This window comes from Mus pahari, chromosome 5, assembly GCF_900095145.1.
Source record: "Mus pahari chromosome 5, PAHARI_EIJ_v1.1, whole genome shotgun sequence".
NCBI classification, from domain to species: Eukaryota; Metazoa; Chordata; class Mammalia; order Rodentia; family Muridae; genus Mus; species Mus pahari.
In genome coordinates, this window is record NC_034594.1 from 63,222,650 (window position 1) to 63,247,218 (window position 24,569).

Here is a 24,569-nt window from a genome sequence, read left to right on the forward strand (position 1 = left end):
CTCAGAAATCCACCTGCCTCTGCCTCCCGAGTGCTGGGATTAAAGGCGTGCGCCACCACGCCCGGCTCTTTACAGAGTTTTTTTACACAGTCCAGGCTGACCTAAACCTGTGAAGTCTAGGATGACCTTGAACTCCTAATTCTCTTGAGTTCATCTTCCAGTGTTGGGATTACAGGCATGCACCACTACAGTACACTTTGGGGAAAGTAGGATTTGTACCCTTGTTGGATCTTGCTTCTTTGGAATATTTCATCACTTTTTTTACCCTGTCAGGAGATGCCAAAGTGAAGTTACAGGTTCTGCCCAAGCATGACAGAACCCATTTGAACAGTTTTGAGCCCTCCGCAGATGTAAAGTTTTAAGACTTGAGGAAGTGGATGTGTGTTCCTCCGGGAACTTGCAAGTGAGGGGCGCTTAGAAGATGACTCCAGCTCGGCTTCTGCTTTTTCTCAGTGCCCCGAACTCTTCAACTTGCCTGCGATTCAGGCGTCCGGAGTCCGCCCGGCCGCCCGGGGGCGCCCGAGCACGCAGAGGGCGTTGCGGCGCCGTCCGACGTCCCGCCTTCGGCGGCTGCGCAGTGAGCACGTCAAAGCCGGGCTCAGGCCGGAGCTGGGCGCGGGGCGCCAGGAGCCGCGCGGCCTGAGAGAGTCCGGGGCTTCAGTAGCCGCGCGAAGGCGGAGGCAACCTCAGAGGCGAAGGCAGTGCCGGACCTCACGGCCACAGCCGCAGCCCGACCGAGCGCAGCAGCGCGGCGGCCACAGCAGGAACCCCTGGGCCACCGTCCGCCCGCGCAGCCGCCGCCGCCGCCGCCGCGGGAGCCCGTCGTCCGGAGCAGCTGCGGGCGGAGGACAACGGAGGGCCGGAGCGTCCGAGCCGCGCCGCGGGGACCGAGCGAGCAGCCCGAGGCGGCGGCGGCCGAGGACGGGGACGGAGACGACGCGGAGAGGGAGCTCCCTGGCCCGGCCCAGCCCCGTGAGTGACCCCCCGGCCCGGCCCTGCTCGCGACGCGGACGCCCGCCGGCTTCCGCCCGACCCGCCTCCATTTTCCCGGGTGGCGGCGGCGGGAGCGGCCCGGGGCAGCCGGAGCTCCGGGCGCCGCCCTTGTCCTCGCCCGTACTAGGCTCCGGAGGCCTGCCGGCCGGGGCTGCGGCTAACCCGGGGAGAGCTGGCCCGGCCAGCTGTCACTCCCGCCGCTCCGGGGATTCGGAGCACCTAGCCCCGGGCTCCGCATAGCCTCCCTGTTAGCGGGACGCAGACACTCTTTGTAGGGGACCTTTCAGGAAAATGACTAACTGATTTCTGGCTAGGAATTGTGCGTTCGGCGCGTTCCCGGGTTCGGTTGGAGCAATCCAAAGCGCCGACTGCGCGCCGGTGCCGGAGCGACTCCGAGGTGAACCCGGCCCGGAGGTGCCCTCCCCCGGGGAGCTTTAAGGCGGTGATGTGAGAGATAAGACGAGTACACAAATAGCTAAGATACCAGGCAGGAGGGGATAGATAAGTTCCGTTTAGGAACTACCAATTGCTGGAAAGGTGCTCCGGGGAGACGGGACCTGTCGATCGTTTCCGCCTTCCCACGAACCTGGGAGGCTTCCTGGGCGAGGCGGTGCTAAACCGGGTCTAGAAGGCTCGATTGGATTCGGGAGGAGAAGGGGGTTGCAGTGGAGAAGGGCGTGGAGGGGCAACAAAGCTGGAGGACAAAGGTACAAAGAGCATGCGAATGTTGCTAATTCCATCACCGGGTGCCGCGATAGGTGGGGTAGACTAAAGAGGCAGTTGGACTCAGATCTTTGAATGCTGTAGAGGAGCTGTTTGAGCGACCTTCCACGGAAAACTTAGAACTCATTTTTCAGTGACTCATGAGGCCGGAAATGTATGCTAGGGCATATTAAAGGCGCTCTTGAGAAAGACAGGCGAGCAGAGAAGGCCACAGTCAGGACTTAACATTGTTTCTTAAATATAATGCAGCTTGAGGTCGATTTTGACAGCTTCCGGGATATTTAAGTAAATCTATGGCCAAGCCAAGGAAAATACCTTTTGCAGAAAGTGTCACTAGACGCGTGCTTATCTGAAGTAATTAAAAGAGGTGCCTAAATTAACTTTCTCTGCACACAAGGCATTCGCGTTGGTGAGTTCTCTAAAATTGCATCAGAACTTCTGGATCCCTGTGTTGGAATTGAACATTAAACTGCGGATTTATAAAAAATAGTAACAAAAAAACCGAACTGTTAACAGTCTAGACAGACAGTTGGACACACACCATTTTCTGGAAAGGTAAAAATTTTCTTTAGTTTTTAGTTATGAAAATATTGGAGAGCCAGAAGTGAAAGTTTTTAAACGCTATTTTATAGGTTTAAAAAAATTAGCAAGTAATTAGTAACTACTAAATGCTTACAATATATGACTTGTAAGAATTGCCTTAGAACTTACTATTGGTTTTGTAAGCGCTTATATGTACAAGGAAATATCTACTTTTTTTCAGTCTTACAGTTTTCTTTATCAAACTAAGATCTAGCTTGTGGTGGTGATAGTGAACGCTTTTAGCCTTCGCACTTTGGAGACGGAGGAGTGCCAGGCCAGCCAGATAGATCACTGTGAGAGACTTTGTCTTTTTATTTTAATTTTTGTTTCTTAAAGTAAGATATACTCTTTGAAACATGGAAGCAGTAGTCCATCTCTCCTTTCTCCACTTCCCCCATCTCCCCCGCCCCACCCCCATCTTTTGAAACAGTGTCTCACTGTGTAGCTCAGGTCTTCCAACCTACCATCCTCCTGCTTTGGGTTCTAAGTGCTTGAATTACAAAACAGACTGGGATTTTTTTTTTTCTTCAAGTTTTCTTAATCTTATCACGTAGATTTTGTTGCTGTAAACATTTTTGCATATTTCCTTTCTGGTCTTTTTCTGTTTATATTTTCATAAAAATAATACATTCATTTATATATTTGTTACTTATTGACATTTTGAAACAGCCTCTTACTCTGGCCCAAGTTGTCCTGGAATTTGCTGTGGAGACCAAGCTAGCTTCAAAATTCCAGATAGTTCTCCCGACTCAGCCTCCTAAGTGCTGGGCATGAACCAATAGAACCAGTCTGAAAGTTTTCTTAAATGTTTTATTAGGCTTTTACCTGTCGAGGTTGCATTGTTACCTAAGGCTTCTTGTTAGAAGTTTATTTATTAGCTTCTCATCAAGGTTTGGACCTGATTGCTACTTATTGAATGTATTTTGTTTGGTAGAATACATTTATGTGGTCATGAGGAATGGAGAAGAGCACACAGACCTCTGCTGTGTGAGCAGAAGTACTTTAGTAGGCCACTGAGGGGCTGGGGAGGTTAAGAGTGTGGCCTGCTCCTCAGAGGACCTGCGTTCTGCCGTTGTGGGGTTCCCAGCATCCAGTTTGCTTCACAGCTTCCTGTACAGCCCCGGCTCCACACACTCCTGTCTTCCACGGACACCTGAACTTATGTTCACATACCCATATGTGTACACAATTTAAAAAGAGAATTAAAGGACACGATGAAAAGAATATATTCGTGGCCAATATAATTTGTTGTGGCCCTACCTACCCTTTGCTCTACTACTAAAAAATTGTCTATACTAGGGCTGACTACAGAGCTACTTTCCTTTTCTTTTCTTTTGTTGTTGTTGCTGTTTTTGTTTTCGAGACAGGGTTTCTCTCTGTAGCCCTGGCTGTCCTGGAACTCACTCTGTAGACCAGGCTGGCCTCGAACTCAGAAATCCGCCTGCCTCTGCCTCCCGAGTGCTGGGATTAAAGGCTTGCGCCACCAACACCCAGTAAGCTAACTACTTTTTGATCATGACATCAGAACTCAGGCTAAATTTTTTGTTGTTTGTTTGTTTGTTTGAGACAGGGTTTCTCTGTGTAGTCCTGGTTGTCCTGGAACTCACTCTGTAGACCAGCTGGCCTTTAATCCCAAGCACCGGGATTAAAGGTGTGTGCCACCAACTCCCGGCTCTGTATTTTTGAGAAAAGGTCTGATTCAGTACCCTAGGCTAGCCTGAACTTAACTTTGTAGCCTAGACTGGCCTAGAATTTACGATAATTTTTCTGCCTTAGCCAGATACTGGAATTACAGTTTTGTGCACCATATCCTCCAGATTTGAGTTTTCATACGATTAATATGAAATAGCTTAAAAAGTCCTATTGGATTTGGCTTTACAATTTGTCTTATGTGAATCTCTATTGTATATTGCAAATATATATAACCTCAAAGCTTTCCTTTTGGTCCATTTTTGTTAAGTATAGATTTTTGTAGCAATTACTGTTTGTTACCAAGAGTGTAATTTTCCTAAGAAAGTTAATCACTGACTGTTGATACTTGTTCTGCTGGCCTTATAAATATTTACATATAGACACAGGCACAGAAATTCCCTCTCCCCACAAACATAAAAGATAAACTTCAGTAATAGATTAGAATTTCAGGTAGTGTCTTTTGGTTACCATTGTTGGTGTGCCTGGGTTGTGTTGTTTTTTGTTGTTGTTGGGTTTGGGTTTGTTTTTTGTTTTGTTGGGTGTTTTGTTTTGTTTTGTTTTTTGAGACAGGGTTTCTCTGTAATCCTGGCTGTCCTGTAACTCAAGCTGTAGACCAGACTGTAGACCAAGGTTGGCCTTAAACTCATTCATTGCCATCAGCATCCTGTGTGCACACTCATATGTGTGGGTGTATATGGTCCTTTGCTGTGCCATGTTTATCTTACAGAACTTACATATATAGTGTCATTTTAACTTTCCCCAGGAAGAGGAAGATAGACTTGTGATCTATAGCAGCTGTGAATTTAAACTGACAGACAAGGGAGAATGGCATGCTGAGAATTGCAAGAGGTCAGTCAGGTGTGAAAAGTAGCCCCAAAGGAGAGTGTAAAGCCTGCCCATGCCCTTTGAGTTGGCTGTGTACAGCGAATACCTATTCCTTGATTGTTTCTTCTAATTTGAGGCCTTGTTACTCTTAATACTCAGATTCAGAGCAAATTGTTTTTTAGCTGTAATTTTATGTTTGCTTGTTTATGTGTACATTTTTTGGGGGGGAATCCGGGCAGGGTCTCACTGTAGCCTGGATTATAGTCTACGACTCACTGTTGTAGACCAGTTTAGTTTTCCAGTGCATTGTCTTCTTCCCTTACTTTCCTAGGTACTGGCTTACAGGCATGTATCGCCACACTCATTTCTCTGTGTGTTATGTGTTACGCATTTTCAGGGCATTTTACAAAGAAAGAAAACCCAGTTAACCAATGTTTAGTGGCAGCCTGGTTTTATTGAGCAATTACTCTTCGCAGCATTATCTGGTGGGTACATTGTTTAAGACCAAGGAAGTACAGTAATGTTAAAACATCACAACTCATTGATTAATTTTGATAAAATGTTTGCCTGAGAAACAAAACATAGGTTTTGTGGCTTGGTGTTAAGTTTCTAGTTTATAGCCTTGTCTAATGGCCAGTAGCTTGCCTTCTAATAGGGGACTGTTAATTATATTGTCATAGTTCTTCCTCCACAAATTACAAACTTGCTATATTAAGCACAGGGGAGAACAGCCTGAACAGGTTGTGGTTTACAAGTTTTGTGGCCCATTCTTGGGTTCATGGATTTGGATGGAGAGAGCAGGATTAATCCTGGGGTTAGAGGCATTCTGTTTGGACTGGGATCCTTAATCTACAGTGGGTTCTATAACCCCAGGCAAGTTCCCGAGCGCCCTTGGAGCTTAGATTCCTGAGATAGGAATTACATGATTACATTTAAGAGGCTAGTAGGGGTAGTAGACTTGTCATGTACTAACTGTTTATACATCATAAGTTTTGTAATGACAATAATAGACTGTTCTGGGTAGAAGAAACTTAAGAACTTCAGAAACAATCTAGCGAGAATGATTCTTTCTACATATGGAAACACTGAAGTCCACTGTAGCTGGAGGCAGTGTTTGGTTAACTTTGCAGGCAGTTTTCTATAAAGTGCAACCACTTGCCCAGGGTTGTACAGCTTATAAGCTGTAGGACTGGAACTGGAGCTGGGTCTCTTTGTACTTTATGCAGTAATGTTGTTTGAGCCTGTTTTTTAAACACTGACAGAAATTATATTCAGTGTATATTAAATGGTCTTTAACACATAATAGGCATTTTGTTTTAGCATACAAATGTTCATAATTATGTTTGGGGTAGCAGTCTGAAGATTAAAGGTGAACTAGAGATCAGGGGAGATGAACAAAAATTAATAGATAAAATTGACATGGCTACATTGCATGTTGACATGTTAGACAAATGTCTAAGGTGGGTAGTGCCATCCCATCGTCATTACAGCTGGGAAGCCAAAGGGAAAGGCTTATCCAAGGTCTACAAATACAGAAGTTGAGCTGAGATTAGAAACCAGGTCTGCCTCACTTCAAAGCAGGAACTCTCTGGACTGTGCACTACTTCATCATCTGAAATTGTTTGTTTTCCTCAGTAAGGATTTGGTTTCTTGTCAAGGATTTTTAAGTTAATGTTTTAAAGTAAATGTTTATAAATAAAGGACTGGTGAGATGGCTCAGAGGTTAAGAGCACTGACTGCTGCTCTTCCAAAGGTCCTGAGTTCAAATCCCAGCAACCACATGGTGGCTCACAACAATCAGTAATGAGATCTGACACCCTCTTCTGGTATGTCTGGAGACAGCTACAGTATATTATATACATAAAATAAATAATTCTTAAATAAATTAATTAAAAGCAGTTGAGGATTTTTAAAAGATTTCTAAACAAGAGCCACATTTTATAATCCAAAAAGGATGGTTTGTTTTAAATGCTTTAGCTGTATAGTTATAATTGCTTAGTAGTTTATAGTTTATGTAGGCCAGCAAGTAGCATTTATTTATTTTTTATGTTACTCCTACTTTGAGGATGGGAGGTATGTGTGTAATATGCAGGGCTGGGTTCTGAATGGGGTGACTAATGTTGTAGCTCTGAGCTTCAGCCATTGTTGATTCTACCAAGAGGCCTAGGTTGGAAGCCCCTAGAGTCTAGATTGCTCCTATTTTCTGTGACCATGTGTGGGGATATGACTTACCTTTTTAGCCTCTGGGGTTTTGTTTGTGGTCCTGAAAGCTGTTCCTTTATGAGAACTTGAAGGCACGTGACTGCACTTGAACATTTTTTTTTCTTCCAGTTGGTCAGGTGCCCGGAGTTACTTCACACTATTTAAGTTGTCAGCATAAGGTAAACCAAAAAAAAAATCTATTTTCTAATTCTCTACCTTTGTATTTACAAAATGTTGAGAACTAATGTTATATGGTAGTAAAGTAAGTTCAGTAAGTCAGATAATGATTAACAAGTTCTAAAAGTGAGTAACACTGTCACTGTTGTGAAGTCCTATGAGCTGTTTGGGGAGAAATGAAAGGCATGAACCAAAGGCACGGAGAGGAAAGGAAGGACAGATCTGTAGAATCCAGTCGGAGACAGCAACGTACTGCGTCTTGCCTGCTTATGGTTGTAACTGTGGTAAAAGAAGGTAAAAAAAGGGGGGGACACTCATTAAGTAACAACTCCTCAGATGACTTTTGCTTGATCTACATGTTATGAATATTCTGCTAAATATTGTTTTAAATGCCTGGCTTCAAGAAGTTGTTGATCTATCTAGACAATTCTTTTCTGCTTTAATGGCAAAGTGTCAACCAGTGTATCTTCTAGATACCCCTGGTAGGCATGCAGGCAGACATACTTGGCTCACCAGTATAATCGATGCAGATTTTCTGGTTCTTTCCCTTTATAGTTATAACTTGTATCATTTGTTCAGCCTTTGAGTTATGCTTGCTATAGAAGTTGTTTGGAATCAAAAGGGTTGTTTGTTTGTTTGTTTGTTACATGTTTTCTCTATGTAGCCTTGACTGTCCTAGAACTAGCCCTGGAAACCAGGCTGTCCTCAGAGTTAGAGACATTCACCTGACTCTGCCTTAGTGCTGAAATTAAAGGCTTGTGCCACCATCCCTTGGCTGAAAGTTTTTGGTTTTGTTCTCACTTTGAAAAACTTGTTAAGGTCTCTTCTTCAGTTTGTACTTTCAGGAAATAAAATGTTTCTGTAAATAATAAATGATCCAGGCATATGATATTGTGATAAAATTTGTAGTTGGTAGAGATGAACTGCTTAACCAGAGTACATTTTCCTGTTCACTTATCTATGTTGTATTTATACTTGAAAGGGATTTACATAACAGAAGAGATTGTGGTAAAAAGTTAAAGGAACCCCTACCCTTTTTTCCTGTGAGTTCACCGAGTTGTATTTTATGGAGTAGTCTTTTGATAGATCAGTAGCTCTGTTATTATGAGTCTTTGGGGGTTAGGGAGTGGAGCAGGATCTCATGTCCAGGCTGACCTTGAATTTTCTGTATAGCTTAGGATGACCTTATATTCCTGATTTTTCTGCTGCTGCTTCCCAGGTGTTGGTTACAGGCATAAGCCAGTTTTTGTTTATTTTGTTTCGTTTTAATGATTGATCCCAGGACCTCATGCATTCTGAGTGGATGTTCTATCACCAGACTTTAGTCCTTAGCCCAGGTGATTATTTTTCTGCAGAGCTTGTCAGAGAAAAATAGTGTACATTATGACCTTTTCTAGCAGCACCGTAATGGACAGTAGTACTTTCCAACTTGCTAATAAGGTTATTTGGTCTTGATGTCCCTTTCCCTGGGATGACTGACAAAGACCTTAAAATAGGTTCCATCAGAATAGGTTGAGAAATGTTCTCTTTGCACAGTTATTGGTTTATTTTCATAGGGTTTATTTTCATAGCATTTATTTTTCTAAGTTAACTTTTTTTTTTTTTTTTTTTTTTTTTTTTAATAGCAGTCTTACTTTGTTCTTCTGCCTGACCTGGAATTTGCCAGATAGACTAGATTGACCTAGAACTTTTGGCCAGTTTTGTTTCTTGCTTCCTGGGTGCTGGGATTACAGGTGTGTGCTACCATACCCAGCTGGGAGATGATACCTTTTTATAGAGTTAAATTTGTTATTTTAAAATGGGTATTTTATCTGCATATATGTGTATTATCACATGCATACCTAGTACCCATGGAGACCAGAAGGTGTCGGTCAGATCCACTAGAATCAAAGATACAGATGGTGTGAGCCACGTGGATGCTGGAAATGGAATCCTGGTCTTCTGGAAGAGTACTGTACCATATCTGCAGTGCATGAAGCAGTTTTTAAACCTTATTGTGTGTGATGTTTTCCAGTATTGTAGATTTGTTAATGCCTGTTATGAGCTATTAGCGATATCTCACCATACTATTTTATTTAAGATGCTCTCTTAGGTTACACTGATTTATAATGGCAGGAAATAAAAAAATGAAGCTGTACCAGAGAGATGGTTCTATAAATGGAATAGGTTAAAAGCTCATTAATAGGACCATAAGAAAGGGACTTAAATCCCACTTATATGTTGCTAGAGATCATACTGTATGCCCGTTCTTCTTCCCTGACTTTCCTGTCTATAAAATAAGAGTAGACTGATATCTGTAAAGAAGTTGTAGAAGTTCAATAGGAAAATGCTGTGAATCTGGTATGTTCCAAGTTCCTAGTCCATGGTAGCTATCATGGTGGCTGAAACTCTCAGAGCTTTTCTTCTGTGCAGTCTGTACTTTCAGACATACTTTATGACTCTGGTTTTAAGTAGCCGGCAGTGAACCTGAACTCTGGTCTGTAGTTGAATGTGTCATTTGTTGTGATGTCAGCAGAAAGGACACCTTAAAAATTTTACCTCCTAGTTATGAGCTTTTTGGTACAGTATTACACAATTAAAAGATTTCTTTTACACAATTTCTTAAGTAGGCATGTAATTAGATACAAATGTATCTATACTAACCAAGCATCATGGCAAATGCCTGTAATCATAGCTCTCAGGATGTTGAGGCAGGAGCATCACAACATTTGAACCTAGCCTGGGCTATATAGTGAGACCCTGTCTAAACAATGTACATGCTTGCAGTGATAATTAGTTTCTTGTAGTTCTTTTTTTTTTTTTTTTTTTTTTTTTTATGTGGTGTTTTGCCTTCACGTGTGTCTGTGTATGAATGTTGGATTCCCTGGAACTAGAGTTAGCAGTTTGTGAGCTGCCATAGCGCAATCTCTCCAGCTCCTTTTTTTTGTTTTGTTTTGTTTTGTTTGTTTGTTTTGTATTTTTAATTCACTGAAACAAAAATAAAAGTGGGTGTTCCTTATTTTATCTCCATTTCTACAGGTTATTTTTAGTTCTACTTAGAGGTATATAGTTCTGCTGCTGCTAAGGCCTTACCCCAAGAAGAGAGACCTTTAAAAGAGGTCAGTAATGGTGGGCCAAATCAACTACTACATTTATGTGACCCATGACATATTTGAGTTTCTCCCCTCTTGATTTTTTCCAAACACTTTAAAAATTATGTTTCATAACACCCCCACCCCACCTCATATAAAAAAAAAGGTCAGGTGTAATAGCTCACTTCTTTATTCCAAGCACTTAGGAGGCATGCTGATCTCTGTGAGTTGGAAGCCCGCCTGGTCTCAGACATATATGTGTGTGTGTATGTATGTATGTATGTTTCAGCTCTAGTGTATTTGAATGCAGATGTGTGCACATAAATTTAGGGACCTCCAGAGAACGGGATATAGAAAGCCTTGGACCTAGAGTTAAAGGAGATCTGAGTCACCCAACATGGGTGCTGAGAACTGAGTTCAGGTTCTCAAGAGCAGCAGGCACTCTTCACTGCTAAGCCATTTCTCGAGACCCCCGAGTCAGTGAACAGTTTTTATGGGAGTTCTGGTGTACCTGAAAAAGGGCTTCTCAGTTAAGTACAAGTAGTTTGGTGGAGTCACTAGTCTAGAGTATACCCAACAGAAGAGTTGTAGACCATGCCCTCTGTATATGTCAGCTCAGTATGAGAATAACTTGTGAGTTCTCTGCCGGTGTAAGCAGGAAGAACAAGATTAAAAAGTAAATAATTGCCACCAATTGTCAAGACCTATAAATACACATATGAATTCAGCCCATTATAAATACACATGAATTCAGACCCCAATATTTTCAGGTGTTTAATCAATGAAATGACAGCCTCAGTTATGAATCTAGAAAGGGTTCTACATTCAGAACTCTGGGGCAGAACCTAACTTTGTACATGCAGTAAGTAGGGCTTTTTTGTGTTCACAAGAGGATGGGTTGTAGACCCATCCTGGAGCACATCAAACCTCCTGGTCCGGCTGTGTGGTACCAAGTTAGTATCAGTGCTGGCTAAGGAGCTGAGAAGAAATGAACTCTTACAGGAATGCAAGAGAAGTTCAAGTACCTTCCTTCCTCAAACAGGAGAGGTAAAATCTACAAGTCTCAGAGCTGGAACCTTGTGTGATTGCTGGAGGCCATAGCCAGGTGTTGATTCCTAGAAGCTCCGAACCATCTATTAATTTCTTTCTTTCAGCATCCTAAGTAGGGAAAACATTCACACTGTTTTAAGTTGGACTACTTTTGATTTTTTATGAAGTAATCCTATTGTGCTAGTTAAAGTTTTGGCGGTTTTGGGTTATTTGCTTATTTTTGTTGTTTTGGTTTGGTGTTTGTTTGATTCAACTTGTTATAAACTAGAATTATTTGGGAAGAGGGAACGTCAACTAAAAAAATACCCTCATCAATCACATTGGCCTTAGTAAATCCTTTGGGGGATTTTCTGAATTCCAGACTTAGGCAGGTGGATCACAAGGTTGATTGTAACTAGCCTTGGTTACAGTGAGATTTTTACCTCTAAAAAGAAAATCTTCTAATATTGCTATTCTCTTCCTTTATGTACCATACTGGCCAGGGTAGCAGGCAGCAGCAGAGTTGTTTTCTAAGCACCCATGCTCAGGAAGAACTGTGTAGTTCTCTCATCTTGGAGGATGCTAGACAGAGAAAGCCCAAGGCTAAGTAGCCACCCATGCCAGGCCCACCCAGGCTCTGTGGCTTACATCCTAAAACTCCTGTTGAGTTTCTCTGTCTGTGTGACTAGAAGAATAATCTTGGGCTTGCTGTGAGATACACAGGTAAGGTGAACAGAACAGCACACAGATATACCAGTTGTTACCCTCTTTAACAAGTCCCTATTTGACTAAACTTGCTGGTATTTTATAGTTTCTAAGAGCCATTTTGGTAAGTGCTGGGATTATCAGCATGTTTCACTGCACTGTAAACTAATAAAATCAAGTTCCGCTCAGTAGTCATATTTTATACAAAGATAGATACTTGATTTCTTGTTAGTAATATTATAAAAGTCAGAACAAAAATACTCGGGCCATGAAAAAATGAAATCTCTAAGAAATATTTGGGATCACTGGGAAAAAAACTAAACTTTTAAGAAAGTATAAGGTCCTAAGAAAAGGTGACTTAAGAGTTACTGTGTTCTCAAGTGGGAAGACTATAGCAAGAAAATCTCTCATCAGTGTGTTACTGGCCAGAGAGTACTCTTAAGGGGTTTTATTATTATTATTATTAAACTAAATTTATTTAGTGTCCATACATTCATGTGTATTGTATAAGTGCTTGGGTGCACACATGCCATGCCTGTGGAAACCAGAGGACCAGAGCTTAGATGACTTGGTTCTCCTCCCACTGTATGTGTCCCAGGGATCAAACTCAATGCTGAACCATCTCAGCAAAGCCAGCTTACAGAACTCAAAATAATTTAGTAACTTACTTAATGGCTACAATCACAGTAGTGGGACAGAGAAAGGATTTGAGGGGTGAGGAAGAGTATGTGTTGCTCTGGCTATTCTGAAACTCACTCTGTATATATAGGCTGGCCTCTAACTCAGATCCACCTGCCTCTGCATACCAAGTGCTGGGATTAAAGGAGTGTACCACACCACACCTGGCCCTGAGTATTTAGTAAGAAACCTTTAGACAGTTGGTTTATAGAGATCATGTGTAGGTACTAGGCTTTGGAAAAACTACAGTCAAGTCAGTGTAGAGCTGAGGCTCACAAGAGGAGTGCTTGCTTAGCATGCCTGGGACCCTGGATTCGATTCCCAGTGCCACCAGAAAAAAAAGGGCAAGTACCATGAGGAAAATAAAAATAATGAAGTGTGCCTGAAAATGGCATTCAGTTCACCATCCAGGATGGATGGCTGCTGATGGGAGATTGAAGAATTGGGACATGTAGCTCAAGGGGAAAATGTCGTCCAATTTACCATTGGGGTGGATGGGTGTTGATGAGAGGTTGAAGAGTTCGACATGGGAATGTTCTCCTGTAAACATAAGGAATTGTATTTGCCAAGGGAGAGTTGTCTTTCATTACTAAGAAATTCTTAGGCACGGGTGACCCTGTGGAGGGTGCTTTGCTCTTGCTTGATAGGAGTGTGAACAGGAACAAAGTGGAAACATTGGCTAGATCAAGATAATAGGAGATAAAAAGATTTGTCAGAGAAGAGTATGACTTTGTGTTTGTCCTCACACAGTTGCTCAGTTAATCTCTGTAGATTCCAGATTGTTCTGGTTTAGAGGACAGTATCATTCTACCACTTACTGATGCAAGAGTATAGCTGTCTCCACCTAGTTTGACTCTAAAGGATTATTTCTGGAGTCAACTCACTCACAGGTCCTTTGACAACAAAGCAGTTTTTAGAAGATTCACTTCTCTCAGAATGAAAGCTGTAATGTCACAGTACATCTAACTATAAAATGTTCTGCCTAGCCCTGAGTCAATCTTGAAAGGAGATATTCTAAGCAACTGTGCCTGCATTCTCTCTTCCTTTGACATTACATCCTCAGGAATTATTACAAAGAGAATTTGGATGTTAAGTGTTTTTGTTGATAGTTTTGTTTTTGTTTTGTTTTTAATTTTGTATGTCTGTGTGTGTATGTATGTATATAGATATGTGTGTGTGTATATATATGTGTGTGTATGTGTATATATATANATGTGTGTATGTATGTGTGTGTATATATATATGTGTGTGTATATGTATGTATGTGTGTGTATATGTATATATGTGTATATGTGTATATATATATATATATATATATATACACATATATATATATGAGGGGAATAGGCATGTTTCTCTATGTGTGTCTTTCTCTCACAGAGTTGAGGGCCATATGTCAGTTATAGTTTGTCTTCCTCAGTCTATCTGCACTGTATTTCAAGGGTGGGATTGATTGATGATTGATTTAGAGGTAGGGTCTCACTATTGTAGTCTTGCCTGGACTCTAGTCAGTTCAGACTGGCTTAATCCATTTTGGGTTTTTTGTTGTTTTTTTTTGTTTGTTTGTTTTTTAAATTTTTTTTTTTTAAGATTTATTTATATGTAAGTACACTGTAGTTGTCTTCAGACACTCCAGAATCAGATCTTGTTACGGATGGTTGTGAGCCACCATGTGGTTGCTGGGATTTGAACTCCAGACCTTAGGAAGAGCAGTCGGGTGCTCTTACCCACTGAGCCATCTCACCTGCCTTTCTCTCTCTGCCCCCCACCCGCACCCAAACCTTTGGGTTACAGCCTTTCACCATCAGTCCCAACTTTTTATAGTGGGTGCTGGGGATCTCTGCTCAGGTCCTAGTGTTTGTGTTTTTCTGAAGGAGCCATCTTCTTTCTTTCAAACTCCTGTCGTTCACCTTACCATAGAAAACAATATAAGGAACAGTAGAAAAACAGGAAAAATTAACTCTTGGGTCAGGGTTAATATACAAATAAACATCTGTCTGTGTACTGTCAGGTGAAATCCCACATTTGGCTTTGAATAGGGTAGCTAGAATAAGGAGTCAGTTTCAAGACTATGTAAAACACAGGCTGGCCACTTAAAGAAACCTACTTAGGCTTAAGATATATATGTGTGTGTGTGTGTGTGTGTGTGTGTGTGTGTGTGTGTGTGTGTGTTTTTGTTTTGTTTTTTGAGACAAGGTTTCTCTGTATAGCTCTGGCTGTCCTGGAACTCAGTTTGTAGACCAGGCTGGCCTGGAACTCAGAAATCTGCCTGCTTCTACCTCCCGAGTGCTGGGATTAATTTTATTTTATTTTTATGCCTAAAAGATAATATTGGCCTGGAGTGCAATATTATTAAATCATTATTTTTCTGAGTGATCTAAACCCACTTGGGATTCTTCCACTTTGACCTGGAGTTGTGGGATTGTAGGCATGTACCACTGTACCATGTTAAAGACATTGATTTCCTGATGCTCTGGAGCTGTCACAGAGGCCTTGTAATAATGCCTCCAAACATCTTATTAGACACCAGAAAGGTTCAAGGTTATAATCTCAGGTAACTGCTCTGCTCTAACAATTGGCTAATCCTAGTGGACAGCACTAATAGCTGCCTCTGAAAAGTAAAGCGCTTACCCAGGACTTGGTGCAGATCTAAGCAGCTACATTGATTTGGATGCCAGTAAAATGCCAGATGACTTGGCATGTGCCTCAATCCCAGTACTTGGGAAGCAAAGGTAAGATGACAACAAGTGTGAGTCAGCATGGGTTACATATAACTTACAGATTAGGTTCCATCCATGACAATAGGGACGGGGTGTTAGGACTGGAGCAGACTGACCTCTTACTCCTGGACCCAGCTACCACAAAGTTGTGAAAGCTGCTTTCAGCACCATAGCTAATGCCATTTCTAACTGAAGATGGTTCTGCACTTGTATTATTCATCTCCCATGATTTTTGAAACAAGTACACTCTATTTGCTTCACTCCTAGAACACCTGTAGGAATCAATCCAGTTTTAATCAGTACAACTTCCTGTTCAAACCACTGTGATTCTGACACTTGAGTTGGCAATAATCTAAATATTTGGAAGGGGTAAAAGAAAAAAATCAAGAAGATGCTGGGCATGATGGTGTGTGCCTTTGATCGCAGAATTTGGGAGGCAGAGGCAAGCAGATCTCTGAGTTCTAGGGAAATTGTGGGACTGTGTCAAAAACACTAAAAAATAAAATAAGAAATTAGAAAATCAGTCAAGATGAAAGATGTGGAGTATCTGCATCTGGGTGATAATCTGTGTGGTTGAGTTGTTCCTTTGTGTGCACTCTCAGGTATTCAGTCACTGTAGTCACTCGGTAGCATTCCACTTTTGAAATAGTGAAGGAAACATTTAAGTTCTATGTGGAAAATGTGTAGAGGACCAAAAGTGTTCAATGTAAGTAGCTCTTCCTGGCTGGGGTCTCTCAGCTGCTGTGCTCCCTTGGCTGTAAAAAGCAATTGCTTCCTCATTGTAGATAGAGATTTCAGATGAAAAGGCAGATTTTCCTGTTTGACTGTATTGTGCTGTCAACACATCAGGAGTGAGTGGAATGTTCTTTGAGCAATAAAAGAAGGCATGTGGCCATTCTGTAAACAGCACTTGGGCTTCTCAACTTTTGCCTTCATTTCCACTCCATACTTTCTTACCCATAGAACTTGAAAAAAATTTACAAAATAATTTGTTTCCATTGATGCCTGCCTACGTGCCTTTAGCATACAGTGTGCCTTGCCTGTCCTCTGAACTTGGTATTGATGAGGGTTTCCGTTAGGATAGATTTTAAGTCTGTTCTGTGTGTGTCTATCTTCTTAGTCTACTTCAAATCATGATCTCATCTTTTTAGATCCATGAGTTGAGTTGTTGGTATGTGGTGAAAATCTTCATTTCCTCTAAAAGCATATGCAGCCACTTTTTGTATCATCCTGCCAGCTAGTTGACAGCTGCAGTCTAGTTGCTTCTCTGATGTTAAACACTATTTAGCCTCATTGTTTCATTGAGAACTGTCTCTCAACCTAAGATCAAGCCTTCATAAGCCAGTTAATGTGTTGACAAAGAGGCTAGAAAGGCTATGGTTTCTGGGTAGAAGAAAGGTCATCTTTCGTAGAATGTCCTACATCATTGGTTCTCAGCCTATAGGTCACAACTTTTTGAGGGTTGCATATCAGGATATCCTGCATATCAGATACTTATATTATCTAGTAGTAAAACTAGTCACGAAGGAACAGCAAAATAACTTTATATGGTTGGGGCCATCACAGCATGAGGAAGTGTATTAAAGGTGTGCAGTATTAGGAATGTTGAGAACCACTCTTCTACATGACCCGCAGTCTGAAGTGCCATGCAGTTATGCATTCTGTCTCCAAATATTTCTGCTGAAAAAAGTTTATTTACACTAAATACTACTATTTGACAGCCTTTGGGCAGTTACAAAGAAAACAAACCTGCAAATCTCCAACTATGGTGGTGCAGCTTGGGTTGGCTCTGCAGTCTGTTTGTGCTTTTGTGGGCGTTTGGCCAGAACAAAAATAGTAATGCCAGACCTTGAAGGAGAATGATTTCCCAGGTTTATATATCTGATTCTGTAGACATTTAAAGCTGTGAGTTTAAATTTTTTTCAAAATATAGTTTAGTATCTCAGAGTAACTAAGGGCAAATTTAGAAATTACTTTTACAGATAAGACTTTTTAAAGCCACCAAATTTCTAACACATCATTAATTCTTCACCCTAAAGGGAATTTGTCTGGCCATACTTGAGATTTGTGTTAGGTTTTTCTCTTCTGTTTACAGTTCAAGCTTGAATATTGCGTTCTTCTTCGGGAATTTGCTTTCTAAAGAGCAGGGTTGGCTATTTGCTTTTCTTATTTACAAAAATGTGGGTGAGACCATGGTGTTTGTTCATAATCATATGGACTGTATTTGCACAGCCTTGTGGCAGAACTAGTAAAATTTACCCTCGCAGTTTCTTGAAGACATACTTTTTCATTATTAAAAAAAAAAAACTATTTCTGTACTGGTTTATTATATGTGTATGTATGTCTCACTTTGCATGTGTCAAGGTCAGAGGACAACTTACCAGAGTGAGTTCGACTCTCTGGGTTCTATGGATTGCACTGTCAGGCTTGGTGCATGTGTACTTACCCACTGAATCATCTCATTGACCCAGTTTGTCATACTTTTTTATTTATGTGTACAAGTATTTTGCCTACAATAATATGTGTATGTACTATGTGGGAGCCTGGTGTCAAATCTCCCAGAGCTGGAGTTAAGAGTCAGTTGTGAGCCACAGTATGGGTACTGGGAATTAAACCTGGACAATCTGCAGGAACAGCAAGTGCTCTTAACTGCTGGGCCATCTATCAACCCTAAGTTTCTCATTTTTAAATGTGAAAATTGGTTAACTTTTCTTATTAAATTATACTTACTAAATTATTTCTTATTAAATTACATATACTGTTTATAAATCATTGAAATTCACATTTTTGAAATTAGTTCTAAAATTATAACTGTAACTTTTAATTCTTTAATATCTATGAATCATTTGAGATAGGACTAAAAATGGCAAATCCATATTTTAAAAGTTAGAGAAAGCAGTCAGTTATGTATTGTAGTTGCTTATAAATAATAATTTGTAATATGTAACTATAATTTTCAGTCTCAACTTATATGATGAATTCTTTGTCTTGTAACAGTTTGAGAAGTCCAGCATGTGAATAAGAAAGCTGTCAAACCTTTTCAGATTGACTTACAAAGAAATTTTATTTTACTTAATATATGTATATACATGTCGTGTGTATATATACAGTGTGCATGTGCATACCACATGGTTATCAGTGTTCACTGAGAAGATGTCATAACTCCCAGAGCTAGAGTCACATAGAGTTGTGAGCCTCCTGACATGAGTGCTAGGAACCTTAGCTTAGGTTCTCTGAGAGGCAGCTGGGAAGTTTCTTAATGTTCTGAGCCATCTTTCTAGACCCTTCAGATTAATTTCCAGCCTTTGTTTTGCTTATTACAGGTCTCATCAGTAGATTGAGAAATCACTTTAGTGAATGATCACCAGCCTTTAGAAGGAGGGAGTACAGTGGAACAAAAAACAGAATGCAGAGTAAAAGTATGAGAAATTAATGAAAGTTAAGGTATAATTTTAACCAATTGGCGATAAGTACTGTTTGGTGATAATTGGTTGGTTGATTGGTTGGTTGGTTGCTTAGGTTTTTGGTTGGTTGCTTTTGTTTTTGTTTTGTTTTTCTTTTCTCTTTGGTCTTTTCCAAGTTGACCTTAGAACTCCCTGGCTGAGGATGATCCGGAATTCCTGATCCTTCTGCCTTTATCTCTCAAGTGCTAGAGTTCCAGGTTTATGTCACTATTCTTTTGTATAAATGTGTGTTGTGAGCTTAAAGAAATCTGTAAGCCTCCATTGGTAACAGGAATAAACGTAGATTTCTTGGTCTTGTGGTTGTTTAAGTCACTACCTGAGAGATTGATTGTAGACTTTAGTTGGAAAGTTCCAGTACCGTGTCTTGCCTGGGCTTGTATCTTTAACAGAAAGTAAAGGAAGACCTGTGTGATTTACTCGACAAAGTTGTAGTTGGCAGGAATTTGATAGGAGAAACTAATAGTGCAATAAATGACAGAATCAAGATTCAAGAAAAAAATTGTATTTTGGGGTGGGGAGTGGCTCTGTGTGCACGTCTGTGCCTATGTGTCTGTCTGCATATATGGAGGACAGAGGGCAGCTTTGGAAGTCAGTTCTGTCCTTCACCAGCTCAGGCTGTCACTTTGGCAGCAGGTGTCTTTACCTGCTGAGATGTCTCATTGTTCTCCCCCACACACCCTAATTTAAATGTACTGTGTGTTGGATCTAAACGAGAAGAAATTTAGTAGAAGTAAATGCTCCTTCCTACAGGCTTGTCCCAAATGGAGCAGTAATCAGGTGAGGATGTAGAACACACAGGAAAGACTGGAGTTGATGGAATTGCTCAGGAAGTTTATCAGCTGCATTCTTTGACTATTAAAATTATCAATAAGATTCAAGACTAAATTTAATGCTTATGCTGGTCAGATTACATGTGGAGTTTAGAGTTAAGTTTGATCCACCACACTCAGACAAACAGTCGAAGACCTGCAGAATAGTTGTGGAACTCCCAGTTGTGCCAGCTGCCTCTGCGCTCATTTTTACCAGACTTGAGCTGGATGAACTTTAGAGGAATTCTGTTGCTAACTTGGCTAAATCTTGTGCAGATAGCATGTGCACACATTCCTGCCTTATTTGTTTATTTATTTTAGCTCTGGGGTTTGAACCTAGGGCTTCATACAAACCAAACTAGCACACTGACATTGTGCTATACTCCTAGCACCTTGTTTGTTTTTGAGACAAAATCTTGTTCTCTAACTTAGGCTGGCTTCAAATTCATGATCTTCCTGTCTTCTTCTGAATGTTGGGATTACAGGCATGTACATGGTTCTACTGCCTCCTCCTGAGTGTTGGGGTTATAGGTGTTTGCAGCCACACACCTTCCTCAGGGCCTTTGTTATTGGATGTCATTTGTACAGACATGTGGATAAAATAAGAGAAAGCCATAGTGCTGGGGCTGAGCACTTATGCATACAATATGAGTCTAGCCTAGAAATGACAGAATGAGTGTAACTGAAGTAAGGGGGTGAGCCCAGAGCGGAACAGATCACAGGAGCCTTGTAGTCTTGGTGAAGAGTCACTTTTACTGAATGAAATGGTAAGTCATTGGGTGGAGCTAGAGGTTGAACGGATCAGCAACAATGCTTTGTAAACTGTTCATGAGTGGTGCTACTTTGTTTTAAATATTCCTGCTACTGTTGCCATTCTTACCAGCATCCCTTCTTATCTAGGCTGTAAAATTTTACTATCAAGTCTTTGATTAGCATTGGCCAGGAAAGAAGCCTCCTCTGCCCTTCTCACCCCCTGCCCCTGTGTGTGTGTGTGTGTGTGTGTGTGTGTGTGTGTGTGTGTGTGTGTNGTTAGGTAACTTTCCCCTCCCACCCAAGGAACATTATAGATGCTCAACCTGCCCCCTGCCCTTGAGTCACCTCAGGCCCTCGGTTCAGGAGTGCGAACACTGATATAAACAGCACCCACACAAAAAGGTGTGTGTGTGTGTGTGTGTGACAGAGACAGAGAGATAATGTGCATGTATCTCAGAGAGGAGACACAGAGAGAGGGACAGAGTGTGTGTGTGTGTGTGTGTGTGTGTGTGTGTGTGTGTGTGAGAGAGAGAGAGAGAGACAGAGACAGAGACAGAGACAGAGACAGACAGAGAGAGGTAATGTGCACATGTCTCAGAGGAGACACAGAGAATGGGGGAAGAGGTGTGTGTGTGGTTAAGATTGGTGTGGGTCTCACTATGCAGGCTGACCTCAGTCTCAAAATCTAACTACATCCACCTCTCAGAGTGCTAGAATTGAAGGGTGCAGGCTACCAAGCCTGGGCCTGAAAGCCCCTGTTAATTACAAACACACTCTACCCAGTGCTTCTGGTGGCTTTGGTAATTAACAAAGGCTTCAGTTGGCTTCTTAAGGTGTTCCTGGTTTAATTTTAATGAGGCTGAGTCATCAGATCTTATTTGCAGTTGAGGGAAGGGCAGGCCTGCCTTTCATCCAAAAGCTGAATGGAGTTTTTTTAGTTACAGCACAAAAGCAAAGGATATGCACTCTCACTTTATTACATCGTTTAGTATCTAGTTATATAGATAATTACCCATTTGGTTTTATTCTGAACTTAGTAGTCATGAATCAATTTAGAGGCAAGGGTGGGTAGCAATCCCTTTCTATTCAAAAATTTCTATGTGCTTCAAACAGCAGTTACTTTACAATGTGGTGTAAATGAAAATACTTGAAACACAAGTTTTTACTTTGCACATCATGGTTTGGAGAGGTAGTGAGTGATTAAGAACATGTGCTGTTCCTTCCAAGGATCAGAGTTCAAGTCCCAGCACAACATCAGGTGTCTCCCAAGAACTCATAACTCCATTTCCAGGGCCATCTGATACCCTTGGCCTTTGTCGCATGTGCATTCATATACACACATCAAGAAATGCATATCATTTACAATATCTACCTCCAATAGCTTAGTACTTAGAAACAGTATCTGTTTATTTGATAATTGTATAGATTAAATGGCATTAGCATGGTAGTGTAGGGTTGGTCTTGAGTGTCAACTGAAAAAATAAACAGATTTGTATGTACTGGGTTCACACTTTGCATGACTGCATACTCAATTAGGAACCCTGATGAACCTTGAATGCAATCATCTTAGTTTTGTTCATTTATATGTTTTGCATTTGACCACCAAGTTGATGAGTCAGATTGAATACATGTATTAATATAGAGTTTTAGGAAGTCATCTGTCTAGGAATGTGTTGTCATTCAGCAGTTTTCATTATTGTCTCCAAACACACACCCACATCCATGCGTACCAGAATTTTGTGTGAAAAGCAGGCACTAGATGCCTTTAGTTGTAGCATATATTATAGCATGAATGGCTGTGTCCTGATACTGACTTAGGTGTAGTCTGACTATTTTTCAGTGTTTATTAGCACTTGAGTAAATAGGAGTGTGGTGCATAAGCCAAAGCTATCCAGGTGCCAAAGTGGTACCTATGATTCCTAACTTTAATGGTGTGGATATCCTGTTAATAAAGTTTTTAACAGAAGTGACCGTTGCTAACATCCTCTGGTCTCCCATCTGTTTTAGAGAAGAAACTAGATACCAGTGTGAACAAGCACAAATATAAAAACAAGAAATAAAAAGAATATATTGACCCATAAATAGCTTCTCACTCAGGTTAACCTTCATGTCTGAATTTTGCAGAATGAACAGAACATTTTCTGTCAAAGACAGGTGTTTGTTTGTAAGCGGTGGACTTAGATATAGCAACAGATAGAAAATATTCACTATTCTGACTTACACCCTACTGAAGAATATGGAAATTTACAGGGTCAGGTTTATATGTCTCCCCGTCAGAAAACAGTGCTCTTTTTCCAATGATGGCATTGCTGTTTTCATCAGTCATTGTAACAGCCAGTGTTTTTTCATCATCCTTGTCTTAATCTGTACTGCTATAACAAAAGCATAGTTAGCATTAGGTGACAGTTCCAGAGGCTGAAATCCCATGAACAGGTTTCTAGGTTGAACAAGTGGTGAGGTCCATATCCTCACATAGCAAAAGAAAGTGAATACATTGTTGCAGGCCCTATAAAAGACAGCACAGTCAATCCACAAAGTTACATTCTTGTGAAAGCCTCCCAGCGTCTTGGTGTATGTGTTGAGATTAAGTTTGCAGCTTATGAATTTTCATATCATGTCCTACAAGCACTACCCCTGGCTTACATAGAGAATGCTGAGTGTCCAAAAGAAAAAGTTGCAAAAGTGGTATCTGCTCTCATGGTCAAGTGTTCTGATGGAATGGAACTCTAGGGTGTGGCACTAGGAACAAGAAGTAGGACTTGGTTGAGTGGTGGTAGCACACCTTTAATCCCAGCACCTAGGAGGCAGAGGCAGGCAGATCTCTCTGAGTTCAAGGGCAGCAAGTTTCAGGACAGCCAAGGATACCCAAAAAAACTCTCTCTAAAACAAAAGGTATGAGTTGAGGCTATTAGCAAATAAAAGGCAAGAGAGTTAGTAACCCTGGAGCAAAGATGAGTCATTGAATTAAATTTAGAAAAAGTAACAAATGTAGAAAGAAGGGAAGAAGGTAACTGGTAAAGAACAATGAGACCAAACTTGCATTGGGTACCAGTTCCAAGTTCAGCTTCAGTGGTCTAAGTATTTGTTGGAGCATAAAGTGGAGTGTTTAATTATCCTGCCCCCTTTCAGGTCACTTTGGCCTCCAGATTCTTAGGATTCAAGCACATACCACTGATTACTATCACAAATAGGTCTCTATACTTTAACTTTAGTTTTAAAAACTTATTCATAGTAGTATATAAAGGAGGGGTTTGCGTCTGTCTTGAATAAGTTTCCTGGTGTGATTGGATCCTTCCTGGAATATCTAGTTGTTGTCTTGAGTACATTTAAGGGACTACTTATGTCAGAGTACATTGGATTCGTTTTTATGTTCCTGTTGGGTAGATCAGTTAAGAAGTATGATTATGTCATAAACTATCCTGAATAAAGGAATTTGATATACATGTTCTCCCTGGCAGCTGTGTTTCGTGTTGTAACCAACACTCATAGGAAGGACCTTTTAAGTCTCCTTTAACCTGGCCCATCTGCACTGGGGAGAGTAGAAAGTCCATGATGTAACTTTCTTAAAGGAGATTGACCTAGGATTGTCAGGGTTCCCTCCAGCTCTGAAATACTCAGATGCTAAGGAAGTGCATGGGTGTTGCAGGAGTGTGTGTGGGCAGCATGAACTGTGGGATAGCAGCATGTTACTAATGCTATGTGGCCTCACTTTTGTCAGCTGTAGAGTAGACAGTCTCAGTTGGGGGTATAGTATTGCAACTAAGGACAAGGTCAGTTGGAATCACAGCTTTTTTTTTTTTTTTAACCTTAAACCAGATTGTCAACCTTACTAAACCTCTATAAGGAAGCAGTAATGACTTGCCAGGGTTGTCAGTGGGCCTGACAGTAGTAGTTGCTCTGTGAGAGGTTGACCACGGTACCCATGTCAGCAGCATCCACATGCACCAGTTTGGTGGGTGGTTAGGGAACAGAAGGCTGGGGAAAAATAAAATAGTCCTTAAAAATGGAGTGTTTCAAAGGGCCTCTCTGTATCAACATTTTTGCATGTCTTAGTGGCTTGTCAGGTTACTAGGACTTTGGATTTCATGTAAAATGTTTTCTTGTGTGTATGGGATTTTGCTTGCATTTGTGTCTGTACACTTAGTG

General features: G+C 41.1%; 1 protein-coding gene across 1 annotated transcript in view; it reads left to right on the forward strand.

The window, feature by feature from the left end:
- The first annotated feature begins 587 nt into the window (after positions 1-587).
- The window catches only part of Cab39 (calcium binding protein 39), a 58,709-nt gene continuing 34,727 nt past the window's right edge, over positions 588-24,569 (forward strand). The window contains exon 1 of the mRNA XM_021198293.2: positions 588-972. The gene's annotated coding sequence lies outside the window, so the exon portion shown is untranslated. The remainder of the gene's footprint in view (positions 973-24,569) is intronic.